This window comes from Jatropha curcas, chromosome 8 (assembly GCF_041381405.1).
Source record: "Jatropha curcas cultivar XTBG-Jc1 chromosome 8, XTBG_Jcur_1.0, whole genome shotgun sequence".
NCBI lineage: Eukaryota > Viridiplantae > Streptophyta > Magnoliopsida > Malpighiales > Euphorbiaceae > Jatropha > Jatropha curcas.
In genome coordinates this window covers 9,031,649-9,039,680 of record NC_143158.1, presented here as the reverse complement: position 1 = coordinate 9,039,680, position 8,032 = coordinate 9,031,649, and the positions used below count along the sequence as shown (strand labels likewise).

At 39.3% G+C, this 8,032-nt stretch overlaps 1 non-coding gene across 1 annotated transcript; it reads left to right on the top strand.

Moving 5' to 3' along the window:
• Nucleotides 1–7,687: 7,687 nt before the first annotated feature.
• Nucleotides 7,688–7,793, top strand: LOC149494154 (small nucleolar RNA R71). The gene has a single exon (XR_016322329.1). It is a non-coding gene; the product is annotated as a small nucleolar RNA R71 (small nucleolar RNA).
• The last annotated feature ends 239 nt before the right edge of the window (nucleotides 7,794–8,032 follow it).

The window sequence follows — 8,032 nt, the reverse complement described above, 5'->3', positions numbered from 1 at the left end:
AGAATGTATGATATTCAGGATTCTATTTTAATTAAAAATTTTACTGGTTCTAGGGAGTGTTTGTTTCGAATTTTCTTACTAGCTAGAGGCATCTTGGGCAAGGTCTTTTCTTAATATTTTGGTACTTTTCTTCCTTGCTTTTTCCATTCTTCTTGAATTCTTTTGATTGCTTTTCATGTGCCTCTTTTTTTTTTCTTTTTTTGATTCTTTCTTTTTTTCTTTATTTGGTACACTTGCTAGTATTAATTGAGAAATTCTCCCTCCTTGTTGCTATATTAAAAGTCAAATCTTTCAATCATACAATCCTTTGTACTTAGGGTAGGAATTTTAAATTGGCTTTAAGGGCTAGGTTTATTGAGGGTGAAAAAGAAAATTTTATGGTTTATAGGCTTCAAAGTTGGCTTCAAGGGTCATATTTTTGACTTAGGTGGTTTAGGCTAATTATAGGTTTCAACAAAAAATGCTTAAATCATCTCTTTCAAAATGCAAACATTTAAAATTTTTTGCCTCGAAGGGAGTTCTAATTTGTTCTAGGAATGCCAAGGTTTAAATATCTTTAGATTAAAACACACCTATATATCATAATTTTCATAAAAATCAGTGTTTAAATTCTATAAACAAATAGTTTAGATCAATGAACATTTTTATGTCAAAATTCCAAATTCAGAGCTTAAATATACTAGAATTTAGAATCAACCAAATTCAACACTTATTACTAGATCATGAGATCCTTCGAGCTTGCTTGTAATCATTCCAATCATGTTAAGCAAGAAACAAAAATTCTAGCTAAAATTTCCTTCCCCCAATTCAACCAATCACATGGTCCCCAATGTGAATAAATTCCCCAAACTCATTGCAGTATTTAGAAGAAAAGCAGTAAGAGAGTAGAAGAAACCTTACCAACATTGTATTGAACAATACAATTGAACGGGTGCGGAATGTGTCTTAGCTAAAAGAACAACTAAACACTAAGAAAGTGAAACTACTAAAAGTTATAAGAATTCAAATAACAAACAAACTAAAAAGAAAAATGAAAGCAAGTAGATCAATGTATTAGAACATAAACAAAACAAAACAAGAGATAAGTGAAAAATCCGTCAATTCTCCGGTGGTGGGGGTGGCTACAGAAGCTGGAGAATGGTTTGGAGCTGGCCTTGCATGGTATCCATCCAAGAATCAAGGCTACCGTTCATAATTTCAATGGACTGGAAACGGTCTGCGATCATCGTTTCCATCCCGTTAAGGCGCGTGTCAAAAAGGTCCATTCGAGACATCATCCTTGCAAGGACTTCATCATTTGACATGTTGGACGTGCCTTGGAATGATGGACCAGTGCCGGATGTACCTGCACCAAAAGAAGAGGTAAAAGGGGGAGGGTTATCCTCCTCCATGTTAGCACCGCCTGCGGCCTCGGCTCCTTCATCTTCAGAATCGACCTCTGGAGCACCTACTATCCGATACGCATCCCCAACTTTTTCGATCAATTTCATATGTATCATAACATCTAAATCCAGTCTGGTACTACGCCCCCTCCTACACTATCATAGATTGGCCTAGCCGGGTTCCAAACCTGTAAATATCTAGCAATTCGGGTCATAAAACACCCCATCATTATAGCCCCTTTGTCGACTCTAGCCACCCTCGCAAATCTCTGGCAAAGCCAATATCCAACATTCAATAAAACTCCATTTTCAATAGCCCACAGAAAATATAGTTCATTCAAACTTAACACTGTCACTCTCACTCCTTCCAAAAATAGTATTTGACAAAATTTGTGAATGTATTGCAAGGAAGGTTTTTTCAATTTGGATGCCTTCGAATATCTAAGATTATAATTTACTTCACCTGTAAATTCTTGCCATGTAGTATGTGCATTAAAATCACTAGATATTTGTATCTGGCTATTTTCTGTGGAAAATCCGAAAAGTTGGCTAATCTCATGCACTGTCAGTTCAAAATCTTGACTAATAAGCCTAAAGCGAATCTTGCTCGGGGGAGAGGTAGGCAAAAACCAGATAAAAGAAGAATAAGAACTTAGAAATTCTAGAGTTAATGGTGCATAAACTAAGTCCTTCATATCAAGAAATTGCCCCCACCCTATTCGTCTAAGAGGTTCTAACACAATATCTCTAAGACCCACTTGTGCTAAAGCAACCTCATCAATGAATCGATTTGGTAAAATAGGCCGAAGAGTTAGTTTTGTGTACCTTTCTTGTTGCTCGGATGAGGCAAACTCGAATGGAAGTGCAGGTGGTGAAGGAGGTTGAGGAGCCGTGGAAGATCGCGTAGTTGAGCGTTTTCGAGCAGCAACGGAGGATGCGGGTCTGCTGCGTTTGTATCTAGGAGGCATGGTTGGAGTTGATTATATGAAAATTTGGTGTGGAGGGTGTTTGATTTGAGAGAAAAAGGAGAAAAAGAGAGAAGGGGTGACGGCTAGGGTGTGCGAGATGGGAAATGAGGTGGTTGAAGGCGTGCTCTTTAAATAGGGGCGCCAATTAATGCGTGGGTCTGATCGTGGCACGGTCGTGCTTCAAAGCACGGCCAGGGCGTGCTTTCTTCTGACCTGCAAAACAAAGGAGAAGGCGTACCTGGCACGGGCGTGCTTCCAAGCACGCCTAGGGCATGCTTCTCTCTGTCCTTTGGGCTGAAAATTTTCGCACAGCTAGCACGGGCGTGCTACGGGGCACGCCTGGGGCGTGCTCTTCTCTGACTCTCAAGTTGAAAAATTGCCTGTGGACAGCACGGCCGTGTTATATGGCACGCCTTGGGCGTGCTTTTCTCTGACCTTTCAAGTGAGTATTTTTTCCTTTTTCTAGGGCACGGGCGTGTTGAGGGGCACGGCTAGGGCGTGCTCTTCTCTGACTCTCAAGTGTCACCACCTTTGAAAAATGCACGGGCGTGTTGCGAGGCATGCCTGGGCGTGCTGGATTCTCTCCCCATGGCATGGGCGTGCTAGGGGACACGGCCAGGGCGTGCTAGCTTCTGGATTTTCACTTTTTCCTACAAAAACTCTAACTAAAACAAAAGAACAATTATGGAGAAAATTTGGGAATTTTTGCAAATAATAAAACAAAAAATAAAAGAGTTAAATGGAACGAAAATGTAACAAGAAAATTATATGGGTTGTCTCCCACAAGCACTTTTGTTTAACGTCGTTAAGTTCGACGCACTTAACCTAGTTTAGGCTAAATGAGATCAATTGTGCTCTTGATGGGCTCAAAGTGGTGACTGTGATAATTTCTCAAACGTTGAGCATTTACCTTGAAACTTCGATTTGACTTATCATCCACTATTTCAATTGCTCCATGAGGAAAGATTTCCTTGATTGTGAATGGTCCGGACCATCTAGAGCGCAACTTACTAGGGAATAACCGGAGCCTAGAGTTATAGAGCAACACCTGCTGGCCTACCTTTAGATCCCTCATGATAATGCGCTTATCGTGCCATTGTTTGGTGCGATCTTTGTATATTTTGGCACTTTCATAAGCATGGAGGCGCATTTCATCCATCATATTTAGCTGTAGCAATCGCTTTTGACCAATTTCCTTTGCATTAAAGTTAAGAAATTGGATGCCCCAAAACGCCTTATGTTCTAACTCGACAGGAAGATGACAAGCCTTATCGTACACCATGCGATATGGAGACATACCTATAGGTGTCTTGAACGCCGTTCTGTAGGCCCATAGAGCATCGTCTAACTTTTTGGACCAATCCTTCCGTGATTGTCCAACAGTGGTTTCTAGGATCTTTTTGATTTCTCTGTTAGTGACCTCTACTTGTCCACTTGTTTGAGGATGATATGGAGTACCTACACGATGAGTAACACCATATTTTGCGAGAAGGGAGTCTAAATATCTATTGCAAAAATGCTTACCTCCGTCTGTGATTATTGCCCTGGGAATGCCATGCCTTGTAAAAATATTTTTCCTGATGAAGTTCATCACACTTTTGGCATCATTATTTGGAAGAGCAACAGCCTCTGCCCACTTTGACACATAATCCACCGCCACTAGAATGTATTGATTGGAATATGATAGTGGAAAAGGTCCCATGAAATCCAAACCCCATACATCGAAGATTTCGACTTCAAGGATGCTGTTTAGGGGAATCTCATGTCTCTTCGAAATGTTACCTAACCTTTGACAACGATCACAAAGACGAACATAGTTATAAGCATCTTTGAAAAGATTGGGCCAATATAAACCACTTTCTAATATACGCGCAGCTGTCTTGTTTGCTCCAAAGTGACCTCCACATTCCATTGAATGGCAGAATTTAAGGACACTTTCCATTTCAGTTTTCGGTATACATCTCCGGAATAGTTGATCACTGCAATACTTGAACAAAAATGGCTCCTCCCAATAGTAGAATTTGATATCCTGAAAAAACTTTTTCCTTTGTTGGTAAGAAAAATTGGGAGGAGGAATTTTGCAAACAAGATAATTAACTATGTCAGCGTACCAGGGGGTTTGAGCATTTGCCACTAGAAGAAGTTGCTCATGGGGAAAGCTTTCATTGATTTGTAGCTCGCTTGTATCTTCTTCCCCCAATTCAAGCCTGGAGAGATGGTCAGCAATGAGGTTCTCAGTCCCCTTTTTGTCGCGAATTTCAAGGTCAAATTCTTGTAATAGAAGTACCCAACGAATGAGTCTCGGCTTTGCATCTTTCTTTTCCAGCAAGTATTTGATGGCTGAGTGATCTGTGTAGACTATTGTTTTAGCTCCAATTAGATATGCCCTGAATTTGTCAAAAGCAAAAACAATAGCTAACAATTCTTTTTCAATAGTTGCATAATTTAATTGCGCATCATTCAATGTGCGACTGGCATAATAAATAACATGCAACTTCTTGTCCTTTCTTTGTCCAAGAACAGCCCCAACAGCATGATCACTAGCATCACACATGAGTTCAAAGGGTAAAGTCCAATCTGGTGTAGTGATGATAGGGGCTGAGATTAACTCCTTCTTCAACCTGTTGAAAGCATCTAAACACTCTTTGTCAAAATTAAAAGGAACATCTTTAACTAACAAATTGCAAAGAGGTTTAGTGATTTTTGAGAAGTCTTTTATGAATCTCCTGTAAAACCCTGCATGCCCAAGAAAACTTCTTATACCTTTCACTGTGTTAGGAGGAGGTAGTTTTTCAATTACCTCAATTTTTGCCTTGTTTACTTCAATCCCTTTTTGAGAGATTTTATGCCCTAAGACAATACCTTTACTAACCATGAAGTGACATTTTTCCCAATTTAACACAAGGTTAGTATCTTCACATCATTGCATTACTAAAGATAAATTATGAAGGCATGCATCGAAAGAAGAACCAAACACAGAAAAGTCATCCATGAATATTTCAATAAATTTTTCCACCATATCAGAAAAGATGGACATCATGCACCTTTGGAAGGTTGCAGGGGCATTGTATAGCCCAAAAGGCATTCTCCTGTATGCAAAAGTACCATAAGGACAAGTGAAAGTAGTTTTCTCTTGGTCTTCAGGAGCTATAGGTATTTGAAAGTATCCTGAATAGCCATCTAAGAAACAATAAAAAGGATAACCTGCAAGTCTTTCAAGCATTTGATCAATAAAGGGTAAGGGAAAATGGTCCTTGCGTGTTGCTTTATTTAGTTTTCTGTAATCTATGCACACACGCCAACCTGTGACTGTTCTTGTGGGAATTAATTCATTGTTTTCATTAGAGATAACAGTCATACCTCCCTTCTTTGGAACAACTTGGACAGGACTTACCCAATTACTGTCAGAAATTGGATAAATGATACCAGCATCCAGGAGTTTAATGATTTCAGCCTTGACTACCTCCTTCATGTTTGGATTCAATCGCCTTTGATGCTCGATTGAAGGTTTGTTGTCTTCTTCCATTAAGATTTTATGCATGCATACACTTGGGCTTATTCCTTGTAGATCCGAGATAGACCACCCTAATGCTTTCTTGTGCCTTCGTAGAACCTGCAACAACCTTTCCTCTTGATCAACCGTTAAGTGAGAAGAAATAATAACAGGGAAAGAATGGCCCTCACCTAAGAATGCATGTTTTAAATGAGGTGGAAGTTGTTTCAGTTCATGTTCAGGTGGTTCCTTTTCTTTTTCATTGAAGATGCTTGATTCATTAATGTTACTTTCGACATGCAAAGTGTTTTCCACACATTCATCAACAACATCAATTCGAAAACAATCTCCATAGTCCATAGGAAGTTTACAGGATTTAAGTACATCAAAGACAATCTCTTCCTGTCCAACTCTTAGAGTCAACTTACCCTCATAGACATCAATCAATGCTCTTGCAGTTGCAAGAAAAGGTCTTCCAAGGATTAGAGATCCTTCCCTGTCTTCATCAATGTCAAGAATAACAAAATCAACAGGAAAGATGAATGTACCTACCTTTACAAGCACGTCTTCTACAATCCCTCTAGGATATTTAATTGAACGATCTGCTAATTGCAAAGACATCCTTGTTGGTTTGAGCTCTCCCATACCTAGCATCTTAAAAACTTCATAGGACATAAGATTAATGCTAGCACCTAAATCTGCCAAAGCCTTTTCAAAGTCAAGATTACCAATGTTACAAGGGATAGAAAAACTTTCTGGATCTTTTAACTTTGGAGGTAATTTGTTTTGGATAATTGCACTGCACTCCTCAGTTAACATTACCGTTCCTTGGTCATCAATTTTTCGTTTCTTGCTCAGGATATCTTTTAGGAATTTAGCATAGCTAGGCATTTGAGCAAGAGCTTCAGCAAAAGGAATATTGATTTGAAGCTTCTTAAACACATCCAGAAACTTGAGGAAGCTCTTGTCATCTTGTGCTTTCTTTAATCTTTGTGGAAAGGGAACAGGGGGAACATAGGGTTTTACCTTTTCCTGTTCTTCTAAGTCAATGATAGGCACCTTTGGTTGTTCTTTTTCTTCCTTTTCTTTCTTTGGTGGTTCATCTAATTGTTTGCCACTTCTCAAGGTGATAGCCTGCACTTGTTCTTTTGGATTCTTTTCAGTATTGCTAGGTAACGTACCTTGAGGTCGAGATGCCATCATGTTTGCAAATTGCCCTAGCTGAATCTCCAAATTTCTTATTGCAGCCTGCTGGATTTTATGGTTCTCTCTGGTTTCGTTCATGAACTCCATGTGTGATTTAGAAAGAGCAGTGAGGAGGTCATCATGGGATTTCTTTTCTGGAGGGTGGAAACCAGGTGGTGCGTTCAAGGCATTGTTAGGATTACCATAGGATAGATTAGGATGGTTCCTTAACCTGTTATCATATGAATTTGAATAAGGGTAATTCTTTCTTCCTTGATTCATCACATAGTTCACTTGCTCCAAAGTTTGTGGATTTAAAGAGTCCATGATGCATTCTCCAATTCCATGTTGTCCATTGCACCTATCACAAACTTGCATGACAGAATTCACAGGGTTAGTAGTTAACATGTCCAATTTTCTTACCATGTTATCTACCTTGGCATTAAGTGTAGTGATGGCGTCTATTTCATAGACTCCTGCGGTTCTTCTCCTTTCGGAATTGTTTTGGTAATGGCTGTTGCTTGCCATCTCTTCTATCAACTCATATGCTTCATCAATTCCTTTCTTTTCAAAAGATCCACCTGCAGCTGCATCTAGAGTAATTTTGATGTTAGGGGATAATGCATTATAGAAAGTTTGTACCTGTAGCCACTTGGGCAAACTGTGATGTGGGCACTTTCTTAACAAGTCCTTGAATCTTTCCCAAGCTTCATATAGGCTCTCTTGATCATGATGAGCAAATGTCATTATCTCATTACGCAACTTGGGAGTTTTTGAGGATGGAAAGAATTTAGCTAGAAACTTTTGAGCTAATTCATCCCATGTTGTGAAGCTCCCAGTGGGACACGATTGTAACCAAGACCTTGCTTTATCCCTAAGAGTAAAAGGGAAAAGTCTCAGCTTGATTGCATCTTTAGAAACACCATTTTGTTTGAATGTGTCACAAATTTCCAGAAAATTGGTGATGTGAGCATTAGGATCTTCACTAGGCAAACCCCCATATT